At 51.2% G+C, this 18558-nt stretch overlaps 1 protein-coding gene across 3 annotated transcripts in view; it reads right to left on the bottom strand.

The window, feature by feature from the left end:
• Hpcal1 (hippocalcin like 1) overlaps positions 1-18558 on the bottom strand; it is a 105541-nt gene that overhangs the window by 62174 nt on the left and 24809 nt on the right. The window contains exon 1 of one of the 3 annotated variants that reach the window (XM_032907511.1): positions 5457-5544. The exons of the other annotated variants lie outside the window; for them this stretch is intronic. The gene's annotated coding sequence lies outside the window, so the exon portion shown is untranslated. Of the gene's footprint in view, positions 1-5456; positions 5545-18558 lie in introns of those variants that run through there. 3 annotated transcript variants of the gene reach the window in all.

The raw sequence follows: 18558 nt of genomic DNA, 5'->3' as shown, positions 1-18558 counted from the left end.
AAGCAAGTGCAATCTCACAGCTGCTTCAGGGCAGTCCCAGATAGGACAGCAAGGGCTAGGGGCCCGCGAAGATTAAAACAAAACAAACAAAACCCTCAGACACTCAGGATGCCTACCCAGACCAAAACTGCTTCTCAAGGGCAGAGAAAGGCCAAGTACCCACTTCCGGAGTGGGGGCTGCTGCTAATGCCCCTGCAGCTGGGACTGTCCTCCCCCCCCTCCTCTCCCTCCTTCTTCAGTGTCTCTCCCACACCTCCTCATATCTGTCCCTGGCTCACCCTCCCACACACTCGGAGAGTGGAGGGGCAGGGCGGAGCAGGCCCTGATATATGGCCTGGAAGTCCAGTCTTGCCCAGAGTATCTGCCGACCAGTTCTCTCACCAGCTACGAGAGAGTAAGTTTTGCCTAAAGGCCCACAAATCAGTACCATCCCACTCTCTGTGTGGTCATGTGAATGTGCCATGCATTCTCCAAGAGGGGCCCAGTGTCACTGCTGTAGCCTCAGCCAGGGACTCCCATCCCCAAAGAACAAGGAAGACCTGTTTCCAAGACTCTCTCTTAAGGATGCCTTGTGGGCCTTAAGATTCCACAATGAAACCATCCTTCGGAGTTTGTTCCGGCCCTGTGACCTAACGTAGTTCTGTTTCTTCTCCTTTAATTGTATTTTGGCTCTCACTCAAACTCTAGAAAACTGTGAAGGAGCAGAAAGGGATTGGGGGCGGGGGGGCAACCTCGTTGATGAAGCTCCCACCTGGCATGCCTGGAGACCATTCTTGATTTAGGAAACATGGCCATCTCTGTGGCGTCCAGTGCAAGCCAACCATTCCATCTCAGAGAGTCCTTGGCATCTGGAGCAAGCGGCAGAAGACTCGTGCTCACATAACTCGAAGAAACACATGTGGGCCCTCTGGCCACAAAATGGGCAGGACAGAAATCCTTCTTATGAGGGGGTGGGTGTAGAAGGTAGAGGTGGCCCTTCAAAGTCCGTTAGGACAGCAGGGCTGAAAATGTGTCGTCAGTGTCACCCCTGTGGTAGGAGGTGGCATGAGGGTTGTCTTCCTCTTAACCTAGCCCAGAGCTCAACCTGCTTTCTCAGAGAGTCTGCATACCCTTTCAAAGTTTGCTTTCTTGTTGACCAGCGCAGATCAAAAATCACTAAAGGACCAACCCACCCCACAGGTAAGGATCAGAACTCACTACTAAAGAGCGTCCTAGCCTTCCAGGACAGCAGGCTATTTTTGTTCTGCTGGAATATACAGAAGGCTATAATGATTGACATCCGGACAGAGGACCTCAGCAACACTGAGACTCCAGAGGCCACTCCTCCTGAGGAAGCACCGGGCTCTGAGCTCCCATTCCTTAGCTCCTACCCTGGACTGGTGTCTGGGGTTCTCCTACGACCTGATGCTCAGATAACAGACTTCAGATAATGAACTTCTGGGATGGCTGTGGCTGCAGAGGAAGTAATGGGCCTGGATCCTGCCCCAGCTTGCAAAGCCTCCGATGTGTGACAGCTAATGGAGACACAGTCACCTGGTTCTGGAACAATTAGTTCAGCTCTAGACAGAAGCGCCAGGGGGAAGTCAGCCCGTGAGGAAAGCTAAAGAGATCTAAGACCGCAGTGCAAGAGTTGTAGTGATATGTCGAGGTTCCTTCTGAGTGGCTGCCTTGGGACTGGGAGGAAAGAAAGGAGGGTCCCAGACAGGCTGACGGGAGGACACTGAGGGAGAGCTCTTCCCACTGAAATGTGAGCTGGGGAAGGAGAGACAGGGAGCAGAGTTCCTGTGTTAAGTCCTTGGGGTTTTAAAATATTAGCCTGTGTTGGTCAGTTCTCACTGTCAACCAGAGTTTGGAATTGCCTAGGAAACAAAGCCCTGGATGCGTGTCTATGTGGGTGCTCCCAGAGACTTTACTGAGGGTTTACCGAGGACCCACTCTGAAAGTGGGCTGCACCTTCCCATGATCTAGATCAGTGGCTCTCGCCTGCCTTAACACTGTGACCCTTTAATACCAGTTCCTCATGGTGAGGTGACGCCCAACCATACAATTCTTTTTGTTGCTACTGCTATGAATTCTAATGTGTGTATCTGTGTATTCCTTATATATTTGGCTGTGAGCCTAGCCTTTAACGGCTGAGCCATCTCTCCAGCCCATATCTGTGTATTCCTGATGGTCTCAGGTGACCCCTGTGAAAGAGTTGTTTGATCCCCACACTGGGAACCGATGATCTAGACGGAGCCCCAGAGTGAATGAAAAGGTGAGTAGAAGTGGAGTAGCAATTTTCATCTCCATGCTTCCTGACTGTGGGTGTAACATGATCCCAATTCCCTCCCAATTCCCCACAGCTACAGGACCGGGTCGCCTCAAACCGTGAGCCGGAATAAACCCTTCCTTCTAGAGACTCCGCTTGCCAGGCGTCTTGTCACAGCAAGGCGTGACTAACACACAGCTCCACTGAGGGATAACATGCTCAGCACACAAGGCCAAAGTATGGGGCCCAGTTGTTTCGGAGGTGCGTGTGGCCATCACCACAATCCACCTTTTGAACTTGTCACCCTCCTAAGGAAGGTCATAGCAGGGCCAGAAAGACGTCTGGATGATGAAGGTGCTTGGCATACCAAGCCTGACTTTACATGGCGAAGAGGGAGAACCAACTCTCACAAGTTGTCCTGACCGCTATATGTATGACAACAGTATGTTTAACACACACACACACACACACACACACACACACACACACACACACACCAGATGAAATCTTTTTTTTAATCTACACTTACTACCATTTCCCCCTGACTACCATCCCGGGTAACCATGTATGCTGTCTCCGTGGTGTTCCTTGCTCTGAAGAGTTCACGGAAGTGGAATGACCCAGCCTGCCATCCCCTGTGATGGCTTCCTTCTCTTAGCATCTCTTTCAGCAATGGACAAGGGTTCTGATGTCCCCACATCCACTCCTACACCTGCATCTGCCTGGCGTTCTCAGAGTCTTAGTGGGTATGGTGGGCCCTTTGTGGTGGTCTCAGGTTGCACGGCTCTCGTGACGCTGGGCACTCGTGTGCTCGCGGTCCCTGCATGAATTCTTTAAGAGAGGGCTGACACTGACTGTCAACGAGATGGGCTCTAGAATCCCCTAGAAAACAAACCTCTAGGCGTGCCTGTGAGGGGATTTCTAGACTGGGTTAGCTGGGGTGGGAAGACCCACCCTAACTGTGGGGATTTTGGATTGAAGAGAAGGGAGAGAGTGAGCAGAGCACCAGGACTGCCGCACCCCTTCCTGACTGCGTTAGCAACGTGACCAGACCCCTCCATCCAGCCAGGGCCATGACTGAAGTGCCAACAAAACCCTGGCCTGACGTTTTTCTGTGAGGGTTTTTTGCTACTCCGTCATAAGATCTCTTTGCACATTCCAGTTACGAGTCTAGAGTGAATGTGCCCTGCAGTCCGGCTCGTCTCCTCTCAGACCTCTTTTCAAGTCCTTGCTCGTGTCCTTTGAAGGGTGACCGTGTTCTCTTTCAATGTTTGTTCTTTCTGAGTCGTATCAACGAAGTGATGGCCTATTTCAAGGTAGCTCCTAGGAGTGTTCTAGTTTTAGCTGCTATGTGTATGTTTTGGTTATGTTTTGAGTTAATCCTTTTGTACAGCATGACATGGGAGTCCAACCGTATTCTTTTTTTCATGCAGACTTTGAACTTCTGATTCTCCTGCCCCTACCTCCCAAGTGCTGGGATGACAGGGATATGTCATCAAGACTGGTACGTGAGGGGCTGAGGTCTGAATCCAGAGCCTTGTGCGTGCTAGGCAAGCACCCTGCCAACTAAGCCATACCCCAAAGTCCTGCCTTTCTTTTTTTTAAGGATAAAGGTCAGACACTGTAGGCTAGGCTGGCCTAGAACTCATGGCAATCCTCCTGTCTCAGCCTCCTGGGCAGCAGAATTACAGACATGAGTCACCATGCCTGGCTTGTTATTACTTTTATAGTAGTGGAAAACCATGATAAAATTTCTTTTTTAAGATTTGCATTCCATTCTGACACAGTAATAATGGGAAGAAATTCAGAAACGTCCACAGCCATGGCCAGCCAGCTGCGTCACAGGAGCCAAGAAAATTCCTGGGCGCTGTAACAGCAAAATACATAGGAAGGATGCAAACAGAGCAGCGTTAGAGGGGGACCGGGCACCCAGGGTGTAGCTGCTGTCATGGGGAGTCTATCAGTGATAAAACAGATCCTTTCATTTGCCTGAAATTTGGTTAAGGCCCTTCAGTACCTCTGTGGCCCAGCTGCTGGGAACTTCACAGAGAGCTTTTGGCAAAGAAGCTGGGCTACTAGACCAAACAGGCGTGAGCCACATCACGCCACACACATCCGGATTTCCTGGGAGGCGGCCAAAATCCAGATTACTTTAAAAAGAAACCCAATGTTGCTGCTTAGCGTGTACAAAATTGCTGGATACAATCGAGTCTGCCTCGACATCTCTTAATCCTTAGCTGTCCCCGTCCCATCCCCTGCTCGAGCTAGGCTTACAGCAGACCTCTCAAAACTGGATCAAAGCATAGAGGAACACATGCTTGGGTAACTGGTTGGGACACCCCTAAGCTGGACTCTCAGGTGGCCCTGCCCCTGTCCCTCCCTCCCCATCCCCATCCCCATGACCACATTTTTAATATTGAAGCAGCCTGCTTCACTGAACCTTGTGTGAATCAACAGAGAGGCAGAGATGAGGAACCTAGGGACTGGATGTTAAGACGATGTTGCCGACGTCCTCGGCCAGGTACTTGGTGGTGTCTGATGTCACAGAGGAGGCCTGGGGGGTTCCCAGACCACCCCCCCTGCCTCCAGGGTGGAATAAGAAACCAGACAATGTGGAAGAGACAGAGGTGCACTTCTACCTGAGAAGACAAGAGCTAGCAGAAAGTTCCAGAAAGTCTGGGGGAGCCTGAAAGAAGAGCAGGTATTCACTGGGGATGACAACCCCCAACTCTTCCGAATCAGGTCCTGGAAGCCATGATGGGAGGCACTTCAAAAGAAGCTTTGGTAGGTCAGTGGACCAAGGTTGGTTGTGAGCCCAGCCTTTAACTGCTGAGCTATCTCTTCAGCCTTGGCATAGTTGTAAAACGGGGTATCCCCCCTCCTTGCCCCCCCATTTGCACAGCACTTTGGTTCACACTTGGGACCCAGTGTTGGGGGGGTTAATGTTATGGGGACCACTGTGAGGCAAAGGGAGGGATATTTCACTCATGAAATTCTTGTGACTCACCAGTGCAGGAAAAACCCTTCCCCATCCCACTTCCACCATGAGATTCCCGTGGAGGTTCTACCAGGCCCCCACGCAGCAGTGAGACAAGGCAAGAAGCAGATACTCAAGTCCCAAAGAGCATTCATTCGTCCAGAGCCCAGACCCAAAGACCCTCCTGCTCCCAGAGTGGCGCCTACACTACGGTGAAGCTGAACTCACCTGGGCAGCGTCTCCCGGCGGCTGGCTGGCTGCTCGCGCTCTAGCCGGTTGAGCCAGTGCTTGGGAGACTCCTGAGTGTTTAGTGCTTACCGCTGCAGCGTTCTTCTGGGGAGGAAAACAGCTCGCAGCAGTCTGCAAGCCAAAGGTGGGTGGGGTGCAGAGAGGGAGAGAACACGTGTTTAAAGTCTCCCATCTCCGAGAGGTCCTGAGCCCCACCAGGAAGAAGGGGAAGGGAGGGGAGGCTGCCTAGCTGTCTGGGGGAGCTGAATGAGAGATGTAATAGACGCAGAAAAGCAGGAGGGGAGAGGGGGGAGAGGGAGGAGAGACTGAGTGCTGGTTTCAACCCTTGTCCATGGTGGAAAGCCGGCCCGGGAGGGTCTGTCACGCTACCCTCTGCCAGCACAAGGACACACAACCAGCCCCAGTCTGAGGCTGGCGACCTGGCTGGCCAGCTGCCCAATGGTACAGCCGGTTCACACCCTGACCGGCTCCTGATACGGGTCGACTCCAAGCTGCTTGGGGGTTTGTTTTGCTTAACTGGCCAAGTGGACAGAATTGGCACCAATTAGGGGTGGAGGTGGAAGTAGGCAGACATGCTCAAATTTGGAGATGAAGGATTGCCTCCTCAGGGATTCCACAGCCCCGAATAGGCCTGTGGGCTTCAAAAGGCCCGAGGCAGGCTGGGTCTGACCCTTTCCATCTCCTCCCAGGGGGGTTAATGTTTCTTTTGCTGTGTCCTATGTCATCTAAAGCTGACCATTGTGTCCTCATTACCGACCACTGTCACTACTCTTCTGGTCTACATCCCCCCCACCCCCCAGAGGGTCAAAGACAGCCAGGTGGGTGTCAGCCATGTTCCGACCCAGAGGCCTAAGGACCCCAAGGCATACGCACTTCGGTTGTCTGCTGCATGGACCCAGACAAACACACACACACACACACACACACACACACACACACACACACACACACACACACGGCACACAGACCCGTCAGATGTGTGCACAGACTCAAACTTTCATTTATTTCCAAATCAACCCTCATGCTTTGGCTAAACATACCATCTGTGTACCCACCCAGACTACATAGAGAAGCCTCCAAAACACAGCAAAAAAACCAGAATCTTTTGCTTCAGAATCTTTGTGCGTGCAGCACCCATGCATGTGTGTGTGTGTGTGTGTGTGTGTGTGTGTGTGTGAGAGAGAGAGAGAGACAGAGAGAGAGAGAGCTTGCACACAGACAGTGTGAAGTGTGAGAAGTCTCCTTACTCATTTGATTATAAAAGATTTCTGAGCCACCAGATGGTACAATGGGGGCTGGGATGCCAGGGTCATTATTCTTATTTCTTTGCACGGGGCTCCATTTCAGGGCCTGAAAGAGTGATATCCAAGAAGCTATTCCACAATTCCACCAAGACAATGGCCGGGCGACTTTAGGAACTTGGCTTGCTTTTGCACCACTGAGCAGATGTGTGCCCTTTCTCACTTCCTGAATAAACAGGCTCTGTGCCAATTCAAGGCATTTGGGTTCCCCTTACTGTCAAATGGCCTGCCCAGGTGGGGCCTGAAATCCAGGCTCTGTTACATAATTAGTCCTGGCTCAGACCTACCACCACCGCTCCCTGACAGACAGCTTAGCTGGTCCCAAGATGGCTGTGCTAGAGTCAACATCAAAGGCGATGTCCCCTGGTGCTGTGTGCAGGGACAGGAGCCTGTGAGATCAAAGCCTCAGGGTGGTGAGTTCACTGTGGTACTTAATCGGGTCACATGGCTTTGCGGCCTGGTTTGTGTTTGGTTTAGCTTTCAATAGGGGAAGCTTCAGCCCTGGTTTCCACACAGCTCAACTGGTTATAAAACAACAGGTTCTGAGCTCCAGGGAGGATTCTCCGAGGAAGATATGCCCAGGTAGGATGTGCCATGCAGACGCTCCCTGTACAATGCCTACAGGATATCACACAGCATGGATATGGAAAAGCAGCTCAGTGTTCCTGTAAGCAGAGGAGGGCAGATCTGCAAGAAGACCATGATGGTGGTGGTGGGGAGAGCCTTTGGCAGGAGCCGTGTACTGAGGGAAAGCATAGCCAACCATATGCTCAGCCTGCCCTCACATACACCCCTCTTCCTCCTGTTGCCCTCACATACACCCCTCTTCCTCCTGTTGCCCCTCCCCTCTCTCAGCCCACCCCACCGAGGAATAGCAGGAGGCATTTAGATGACACCAGATAACCATCTAAAAGTCCCTTTGCAAGAACTGGTTTTACTTCTGCCCTTGGCCTTTAGATCAGTGCAGCTCCGGTTGGACCCTGCAAGCCCAGCACTGGACATATGCATCCCAGTGTCTGTGGCCAAAGACAGTGAGAGCTACACAACCCAGTGTTCATCTCGGGGCAGGTAATGGATGGTGCTTTTGGTTCTTCACATGTCGGTCTGAGTTACCACCAGGTTGTTTTGTCCTTGAGAGAAAGCTGGGACAGGAGGGTGTGCTTTTTTTGCCAAAGCGTGTGCTATAGGGGCAGGGTGGGCCTCTGTGTGCAGCTGCTGTGGGTGCTTTAGGGGAAAGGGAGTGTCTGGCAGGGAAGGCACAAAAGGGAGGGGAGGGACAAATATTATCGCAAGGGAGCAATGTTCCCTGTCTTTTAGAACTGTCGACCTGGTGAGCTGGAGCAGTGGCTCAGCAGTTATGAGCACTGGCTGTTCCCACAGCAGAGGCTCCCATTCAGGTTCTCAGAACCCACATGGGGCAGCTGCCTGCAACTCCAGTTCCAAGGGATCTTATGTCCTCCTCTGGCCTCTGAGGGCACTGCACTCATGTGCACATACTATATATATATATATAATTTAGAAATAAAATAGGGCTGGAGAGGTGTCTCTGCAGTTAGAAGCACCCCTGCACTTGCAGAGGACCCTGGTCTGATTCCTGGCACCTTCAGCTGGCAGCTCACAAACTGCCTGTAACTCCAGTCCTGGAGGAATCTGCCCCTCTGGCCTCTGCAGACACCTACACTCACAAATGCACACCCACACACAGACAGGCACATACTTAAAATAATAAATCTTAAAATTCTCACTTAAACTCCAGTTCTTTTAGGAAAGAAAATGCCCCCCTTTCTCCCTCCCCCTCTACTCCCTTCTGTTCCTCCTCCCTCTCTTGTTACTCTCCCTCCTCCCCTTCTTCCCTTTCCCCTCTCTCCCTTCCTTATCTCCTTTCCCTCCTTCCCTTCCCCCCCTTCTCCTCCATCCCTTCCCCTCCATCCCCTCCTTTTCCCAATTCACTTCTTCCATCCTCCTACCCAACACTCATCTTTGAAGATGGCGCCTGCACCAATCACTACAGGAAGGCAGTCCTCCTGCCTAGCGGGGTTCCGAGTCCTGGGGGGTAACATTCTAGGGAGATCAGAGACCTGGTTTTAAACCGACTTCAGCTGAGGTCAGTTTGAAGTGTTCTCAAGTTGCAGAACCCAACCCTCTCTATGCTTGGGGCCCCTCGCCTTTGAAGACAGCAAGACTTCTGAACTGTAGAGCGCAAAGCAGAGGTGAGACAAGCCTGCCCAGCAGCCCAGCAGGCATGGGGGAAGTGTGACACAGGGGCCTGTGTGTGCAGGTTTACCGCCCACACAGTCCAGTGGCTTCCTGACTTACCTGGGTCACAGGGAAGTCTGGCCCCAGCAAAGATGCCCAGGGATGCTTAGCAACCACTATCACAGTCATTTTGACACTGGGGCATGAGAGCCCTGGCTGATCATACCTGCCTCAGTATGGCTGGCTCCAGACAGACATGTGGTCTCAGCAGCTTCCAGAGTACAGAGGAGTCAGGGGCAGGAAGCAGAACAACCCCCACACTCATGGCTACACAGAGGACAGACAGTTCTTACCACAGTAGTAAGGCACTGACTTCCACACCGAGCCCCAAGCCAGACCTCAAAGGCGAGACAGTTGATCTCTAAAGTTCCCACTTCATGGCCTTTCTCTAAGAAGGGGGTAGGGAAGACCTCAGAGAAGAGGTATAAATGCCATGTCCAGGCCATAGCCTTGGATTCCAGGCTCGGGACAGAGAGGCTTTTGCATGGCTGCAGGAACATGCTAGGCCGGGAACGAACTGTACCTCCCTTCACACGGAAAACTGGGGAGGAAGGCAAACAAAGCCTGAGTAGAGATTGATGGGACTCCCAGAAAGGCACTCAAGGCATGCCTTGATCCAATCCCAAGGCTCAGACACCTTAGCACATGCTGTTCCTTGTGCCTGGAACACACTCAGCTGAGCCCCTCCCACGTCAACTGCAAGCCAGAGGTTCAGAGCAAGCCTCAGGCTTCCCTGGGAGGCTTCTCCCATGCTCCAGGCTGGTGACTCCTGTTCTGGGGCCTGGTCATCTACATATACACTCTCCCATTGGCTGACCAAAGAAGGTCACAGGCTAAGTCTTGTTTAGACTGTGTCCAGGAGCTAGGGCTGGCCAGTCTTGACTGATGGCAGGTTGGACCTGCCCAGATCATGCAGAGACTCCAAATGGGACCACACCCCACCCAGCACCAACTCAATCAATCAATGCCAAGTTCGCACTGTTTCTCACCAAAGAATGAAGAACTGTCTCCAATCCTGCACACCCCCTTCCCACTGCAATGGGCAGGGGTGCTTTACAATAAAGGATCCCTGAACTCCACTTCTGGGGGGCTTTGGGAGGGTCTCTGTTTCAAGATACCAACCCTCTCCTCCCAAAGCTCCCAACTTCCATCATGGCCAAGTCTGACCACAGGGAACTCTCTGGAACCCAGTGGGACTTGGGAGTTGTTGGAGACACTACCCAGGACAGCTGGTCTGAAGTGTGTGTGTGTGTCTGTGTGTGTGTGTGTGTGTGTGCGCGCGAGTGCGTGTGTGTGTTCTTTTAAGAGAACCAGTCCCTCGTACATGATGTGGAGTTTGGCTTGCTGGACCGTGCCATGCAATTTATTCCAAACCTATTACACATCAGTGCAGAATCTAGAATTTAGAACAGATGTTCTACGAGGGGGGGGGGAGTGGGATGTTTTAACCCAGAGGGAAGGAGTTCAAGGCTCACATGACATGGGTGGTGTGATTAGGAAAGCGCTGTGTATTAGGGAACAGGGCCAGGACAGAGTGAGGAGACAGGGGCCTGGTGTTTCAGCAAGCGGCAGGTCCCTCTTCAGGCCTGAGAAGTGAGCCAAATCTGAGAGGCCAGCACTATAGGAAGTTAGCACATGGGAGCAGAGCTCTGGCCTGCGTTAGACCTGCTCTGTCCCCTCCAGACTGGGCACTTAGCTCAGTCCCCTCCATGCTTCATCCACCTATACCCATGGGGTACTACCTGGGGGGAGGGGAGTGTGCCAGTGTCTGCTGCTAGTGTCCTCTGAATTCACCTTCTACTGTGGTAAAGGACATTCTGAGTCACTCATTGTGGAAAGCACATTAATAACTGGCACATTCTTCTAGAGAGTTCAGAAACACTATGCCTAAGTCCATGGCACAGCTTCCAGCACTGTCCTACCTCATCTTCCACGGCCAGAGTCAAGCTACACTGAGAACAGTCAGCCCAAGAACACTTGCTCCCTCCTGTTCAAGTGTGGACACCTGGCACAGTGAGACTAAGAAATTCTGCAATGGCACTCAGCTGGTTAAGGCCCAACTGTATCTCATGTCTATGACTGACCTCTTGAAGGAGCTTGGAGGGAGACAGGAGGGCAACCACTTTCCATTTCATTCCCAGATAAGAAGGACATGAAGTCAAGAGTGATAGGGAAGATGGTGAATGTTATCTTGGGAAAACACACATGTGTACCCATGTGCACGCACGCACACACACACGTGCATGTGAAAACAATTTTTCCTCTTTAGAAGAACATCATCCAAGTGTCTTAATCTGGGCTAACCAAGAACACTCCACACCATGAGACAGAGGACAGTGTCCCCATCTTGAAACCTCAGGGCCTCAGATGCTCCAACAGCAGGAGGACCAACACTCAGTCACCTCAGGAGGCTTGCGAGCCCCAGAGACGACTACTCCACTGGGCCTGTTGCTAAGCTAGCTCCACAGAGGTGCGGAGTACGCAAGCCAACTCTGAGGTCTGCTGTGTAACTTGGCTTCTTCTAGACCAGCAGTTCTGAACCTGAGGGTCAGATAACCCTTTCACGGGGGTCACCTAAGACCATTGGAAAACATAGCTATTTACATTACGACTCATAACAGTAGCAAAAGTACAGTTATGAAATAAGCAGTGAAAATAATTTTATGGTTGAGGGTCATCACAACATGAAGAATTATATAAAAAGTCACAGCATTAGGAAGGTTGAAAACTACTGCTCTAGGCCTCTACTTCCCTTAAAACATAAACCCACCTCATTCGGTTGAGGATGCTTAAACTTCGCTCTGACCAGGCAGGATGGTACACACCTTTAATCCCACCACTAGGGAGACAGAAGCAAATCTCTAGGTCAAGAACCACTTTCTGGTTCTTGAACAAGCAGAGACAATATTGATTGACAGGGCTGCTTCCGGTGGGACACGAGACTATGAGAGGAGTTCTGTGACCACATCCCCAAGCATGCTGCGTCAGCGTTCTGCAAGCTGACTCTGGGTATGGGTGGGCTCTGAGCACTGCTTCACCCTCCTCAACACCACCTGGTACCCAACTTAGTGCTGGGCAGAGAGCTGGGGACAGTCATCGCAGGCACCACTCTGTGGGACCTACATCCAGGAAGACACACAAATGCCCTACAAAGTGGAAGCAGTCCCACTTTACAGATGGGCGTGGTGGAGCTTAAAGAACTTAAGCGGGCTAACTTAACATGACCAGGATAATATTCTCAAAATCACTTCGTTTCCTTATGTGACTCCCCATAGCCTGTCAAAATATTATTCCTCCTCCTCCTCTTCCTCTTCCTTCTCCTTCTTCCCCCTCCCCTCCCCCTCTTCTTCCTCCTCCCACAAATGTGCATATGTGTGTGATGTATGTCTGGAGGCTCAAAGTTGAAATCCAGAGTCCTTTTCCATTGCTCTTCATCTAATTCACTGAGGCTAGGGTTGAAATTGGAGCTCAGCCACTCTGTTGGCCCAGCTGCCCACTTGTCCTAGGGAATGAATGCCTTCCTGTCTTCTCTGTCCCCCTTCTCCCCCAGTTCTGGGATTGAAGGTGATCATGGCATCTATGCAGCTCCTACATGGGCTCTGGGGACCTGAATTCCAGTCCTTATGCTTGTGCAACACAGCTGGGTTCTCTACTCAGCCCTGGGGTTTCCAGTTGACTCCCAAGGAGGTACACTATAACAGATAATCAAATTGCAGGAGCATTTCTTATCTCCTCGAAAAGAAGATCAGCAGTCACTTCTGGTTCCCTCCTCCCCACCCCCCTCCCCAGGCAGTCCCTAATATAATCTATTTTGGGTTTCTTTAGATTTGCCTATTCTAGAAATTTCACCCAAATAACACAATATGCCTTCTTCTGTGTCCGGCTTCTTTCACTGGGGGTAATATTGTCAAGTTTCCTTTATGTGTCAGTTTCCTTTTTATGGCTGTGTAATATTCTACTGTTTGGATCTAACACATTCTGTTTACCCATTTAACAGCTGGTGGGCATCTGGGCTGCTTCCACTTTGGGGGCTATTAGGAGTAAAGCTGCTATGGACAGCCATAATTTGTGTGCACAAGCTTCTCTACTGTTTGAGGTTATATACCTGGAAGGGGAATCACAGAGTCACCTGTCAGTTCTTTGTGCAATCGTTTGAGGAACCACCAAACTACGTCTCGGTGGGTGTGGCTGCACTGTTTCTCACCCCTATCAACAAGGAACAAATATCTCCATGTGTCCACTGACACTAGTTATTGTCTGGTTTGTATTCTAGCCATCCTGGAGGTGGCACATAGGGCACTTAGAGCTTATGCTGTGTAGCTAGTCCCTAAAGTTCGTGAAAGCAGCCAGGTAAGCATGAGAATCCCTAAGATGAGCCCACATAGGAAAGTGCAGGCTACGCTGTTCCTGCCTCGGTTTCTCTGCTGGCCCTGAAACCAGAGACTTGAAGCTCCACAGGGTCCAGGCAGGGAGTATGAATTAACTCTGGGTCTGAATAACACTTCAGCATTGAGACGGAAACCATTCCAACAGGTCTACTTTTGTCTACTCAGGACATCCCATATAAGCAGGGAGACACGGTATGGTCCTATAGAGCAGCCATGACTAATTTTTTTAAAAAGCCACTCTTCATAATAAACAACCCCTCTCTTCAGTTGTGTGGACAAACAGGATTTATCACACTCCCTGACTTTTGCTAAAAATAGTAAATCTGTTCCCCAAGCCCAATGATGGTCAGCAATACCTTAATGCAGATTAAGCCGCTCAGCTGCAAGCCACTGGGCCTCAGAGGGCAGACCCCAAGGTTCCACGAGGACACAGCTAGGGCCTTCCTGAGGAGCTGCCTGCACTCGGACCTTTTGGGAGACCCTGAAGTCATAGCCTCTTTAGGCCTCGTGAGGCCTCTGTCCTCTGATAGAGAGGGATGTGCCTCCAAGCTTCCTGGCAGGCTCAGACCTTCCACAGGCATGGCCTCTTCATGAGTTGTCTTCCACATGCCACTGACTTCCTTCAGGGCAAGCCGCCCCAGAGAGAATGAGAGGAGCTGGATGAGAGGAGCTGGGGGCATACCTCAACAGAGAGGCCCTGCCCAGCCTGCATGAAGTCCTGGGTTCTACCCAAGGGTTGCAAGGAGATGAAAAAAAAAAAAATCGAAGACCCAGCATGGCAGCCCCAGCCTTAGCGCTAGGTGTCAGTGAGACCCCATTAATCTCTGTATTTTATTTTCTGGACTCAAACCATTAAGGCCAGGCCACATCAAGGGTGAGGGTTGCAGACACAGGCATGCAAAGGGAGACCACGTCCTGCATGCATGAAAATCAGATGTTCATCACAAGGACAGAACATACCGAGCTACATATGACAAAAGGAGAAGGGGAAATGGTGCTTGCAAAGCAGCATGTACCACCGCCCCACTATGCCACCACCCCACCCCCACCCCACCCTACCAGCCCCCACTCCCACCCCACCTCCCTATGACCCCATCATACGATCCCCAACTCCCACACCTCCCCACCCCCATGACCCCACCCTGCATTCCCATCCCCATCCACCACCCCACCACCCCCAGAACCCTCCACTACAATGTCAACATTGGCAAGACACGGAAACATTATTGAATGCACCATTCAGGAAAAAGACAAATGGGAATGGTGACACACAAGTATATCTAACACAGAGACAGTATGTTTCCCTTAAGGTTCTGCATGTGTGGTGAGGGGATAAAAACTAATATGTTCCTCCTCCTTGGGCACAGGGCTTGCTGGGGAAGGAGAGAGTGAGGCAGGGAGCCTGCTCTGTTGGACAGTACTGCTCTCCACAGTACATTCAACAAGAGTAACAGAGGCAGCAGCGCTGGTTTTGGCCGAAGTATACACATACATGTTCATATACATCCACAGAGGCTGGACGGCAATGAGACGGTTTTACTCCTTTACATCTAGGAGCAGCTGGAGGACACTGGTCTGTGTGCTCTGCTCGTAGGCAGCAGAACTCCTTAAATGGGCAGACACAAACGGAGAGACACACCTCGGCATGCAAATAGGGTTGAATTGGGGAATGACGAGGATTTGGAAAAACCATATCTGTGTATGTGTAGATGTATGTATGTGTGTATGGGTACACACCAAGATACACGTGTGGAAGTCAGAGTTAGTTCTTTCTTTCTATCGCGTGCAGCCCAGAGACCAAATTCAGGTTGTCATACTCATAGGAAAGCGTCTTTATCCGCTAAGCCATCTTGCTGGCCATGGTAGAGTGCCCTTTTTGGGGTGGTGGGCTTTGCTTTTCTGTATTTTCTAGGCCAAAATATGCAAGTTTGTGTGTAAAAACGGAATTAATTTTTTTCTTCAAATATCAAAACCAAGACGAGGCATGGTGGTGGTCAATTACAGAACAGATCTCTGAGTTCAAGGCTAGCCTGGTCTATCTACATAGCAAGTTCCAGGCTGGCGAGAGCTATACAGTAAGACACAGTATCCAAATAATCAAACCAAATCCAAACCAAAATGGCCAATGTTGACCACCGGAACACATGGGCTTTGGGAGTGTATGCTAAGAAACTCCAACTCAACCGGAGGGCTGGGGCAGAGGTGAGAACTTGGGCCTTGAGAAGCAAGACATTGAACGCAGGAAGCCAGGTGACAAACAGGAAGTCCCTGACCTGGATGTGTGGGCAGATGTGAGAAGCCATGCCCTAGTGCTGGCTCCCTTGACCTGCAACCTAGGTTAACTATCCCTCCCTAGAAAGCTCTTAGGAACAGGGGTCAAAGAGACACAAAACCCTGAGCCCAGGTACTGGCCATCTGACTTAGGGTTCAGTCAATTTTAAGATGTGAAAATTCTATTATTCACTGTGCTCAGAGGCTGAAGGAAGAGCAAGGACAGAGGCCAAGAGCAGCCTGGGCTTCTTGCAATAAGAACCCCACAGCCTGTGACCCTACGACCTTCCTCATAGCCCTGGTCGAGATGCCTTCCTTGGCCACGCCAGGCTTCTCTGAGCCTTCATTGGCTGGGACATAACCTGCCCCACTCCACCCACTCAGGCCTAGCTAGCCTAGGGCTAGTGAGAAACCTGCTGAATTAGTTGAACAACATATCTCCACTCAATCTGATGACCTACTGTTGACATTCACTCAAGTTCCTTACCCCTCACCCCAAGGGGAGAAAGTCTGAATCTTCTACCCCTGATTTCTTCCCTCAGTCATCTTCCATCTAGAGACTTGAGACAGACAGACAGACACACACACACGAGAGAGAGAGAGAGAGAGAGAGAGAGAGAGAGAGAGAGAGAGAAGACACAGACACACACATAGTTTCACAACTTCTCTCTTTCCCTCTCCCTCTCCCTTTCTCTCATTCCCTCTCTCCCTCACCTTCCCTAGCCCATATCTTCCTTGTATTGGGAGTTACACTAACCTTCCCCCACCCTCTCTCCCTGGTACAATGAAGATGAGCCCTACCGCTGCAGTTGTCCCTCTTGAGGTGTTAACAAGTATCAGCCCATTTTTCCTTTAGACAAAAGCCTGGTGTCTTAGTTAGGGTTTCTACTGCTGTGAAGAGACACCATGACTATGGCAACTCATAAAGGAGAGCATTTCACTGGGGCTTCTTGCAGTTTCAGACATTTAGCCCACGGCCACCGTGGTGGGAAGGATAGCAGTGTGCAAGCAGACAAGCAGCATAGAGGCAGCTGAGAGTTTTACATGCAGACCAGCGGGTAGCAAGAAGAGACGATGACGCTCTGGGCCGGGCTTGAGCATCAGAGCCCTCACAGCCAGTCCCCAGTGACATACTTCCTCCAACAAGGCCACACCTCCTTAGAGTGCCACTCCCTATGAGCCTAGGGGGATCATTTTCTTTGAAATCATAACACCCAGCTTAGGAGTTCAAGGGTCAGCCTTGCCCTTAACTCCCACCCCCTTTAGACAGGAACTTAGTGAAGAAAAGTTGGGAGGGCCCAACACGGTCTTGCTGAGAAACACCGAGGGGTGGCAGCCAGGGTTGAGAGAGGCTCCAAGAACATAAGACACCTCTTGGGTAGACACTGGCTGAGGACACTTCTAATCAAGTCACATTTAAATGGAAGGAAGTCCATTCCTGAGAGGTAGGAGAAAGAAAAAAAAAAAGTGTTGGGTAAGGAACAGCAAGCAGATAGTGGAGGCTCCACCTCAGCAGAGTCACTTCCCCTCTGGGAACCACTGTGTCATCTTCTATCGTGGCAGGAAGAGCGGGGTTTGATAAGCAGGTCCAGCATTAGTTCACAGAATGTCAGCTCTGCTTCAGCATCTGTGGCTGAGGAACCCCGCGCCTGTCCTTAGAGTAGGACACAGTCCTTTGTACTGAAAAGTGCGGGTCAAGGTAAGGCCCCTTACGTCTCTGCTGAATCCAGCCTTTTCCAGACCTGTACTGTTGGGGAAGCTCTTGCTTGGCACCGGGTTCAGTCTCCCTTGGGCCTGTGGGCAGGATGCAGGCACCACAGGCTTCTTATTGGTGTCCTTCCTGATGCCAGGGAACATGGCAGCATCTTGCTCCCAGTATCTGCTACCTCCATGTAGCTTGAGAGTGGATCCATGTGTTCCTCTTCCCCAAAGCCATGTCTGTCCCCTCTCAGTGTAGCCCTCACCCACAAGGCTGCAGCGAGAAGTCAGTCCGAGGCCTGGCCAGTGCCCCAAAGCAGGACTGTGGCTCTTACCTGGCTCTCTACAGTGTCTGTCTGGGACATGTGGGGAGGTCATGGGCCCTGGTCCCTCCCACCTATCAGGTGCTACGCTTGTCAATCATAGCTTGAATGGCTCTAAAGGTTGTTGCAGACCCAAGGCCACTCCGCCTGACCTGCGAATTCTAAGCACATCCAAAGTTATAAAGAAAGGTGCAGGTTTCAAGAGCAATGGGTTAGACGTAGAAGGTTCTAGAGACCATCCTGCTTAGTGTTCTCCACCCTCTTACGCTAAAGGTTTGTTTGTTTTGAAAGAGACAGAGGCTCGTATAGCTCAGGTTAGCCTTGGACTCTGTAGGACACCAGGGATGACCTTGAACTTCTGATCACTGTGCCTCTACCTCTAAGTGCTGGGCTGTGACTACAGATACGCTCCACCACAACTATGTTTAAAGGGCACTGAAGATGGCCTGCAGGGCTTCATGCACTCCAGGAAAGTCTTCTAGCAGCCGAGCTACATCCCCAGTCTGGGCTAAGGACAGTATCATTGAATCTCCCTAGAATGTTAATAAAGCACACACTGAGGCCTGCAGGATGGACAGACAGATTGCAGGATGGACAGAGCCAATGAGCCCACTCAAATGCTCTGGTCCTCTGTGGCCTCAGCAGCACCTCTTCAGAGCTGAGAAACAGCAGTTCCTTCTATACGCCCTTCACAAGCCTGAATAAAAGCAGAGCCCCAGGGGATGAGCAAGGCAGATCCGACAGTGTGAAATGACACCGGGGACATGGACTTTCCTACCAAAGCCCATCAGGGACAGTCAGCTCAGCCAGGGCTGAAAGTCAGTTGGTAACCCTGCCCCTGGCC

The sequence above is a fragment of the Rattus rattus genome, chromosome 7 (genome assembly GCF_011064425.1).
Source record: "Rattus rattus isolate New Zealand chromosome 7, Rrattus_CSIRO_v1, whole genome shotgun sequence".
Classification (NCBI taxonomy): domain Eukaryota; kingdom Metazoa; phylum Chordata; class Mammalia; order Rodentia; family Muridae; genus Rattus; species Rattus rattus.
The sequence above is the reverse complement of the archived record's forward strand: the minus strand, read 5'-3'. Positions and strand labels throughout refer to the sequence as shown.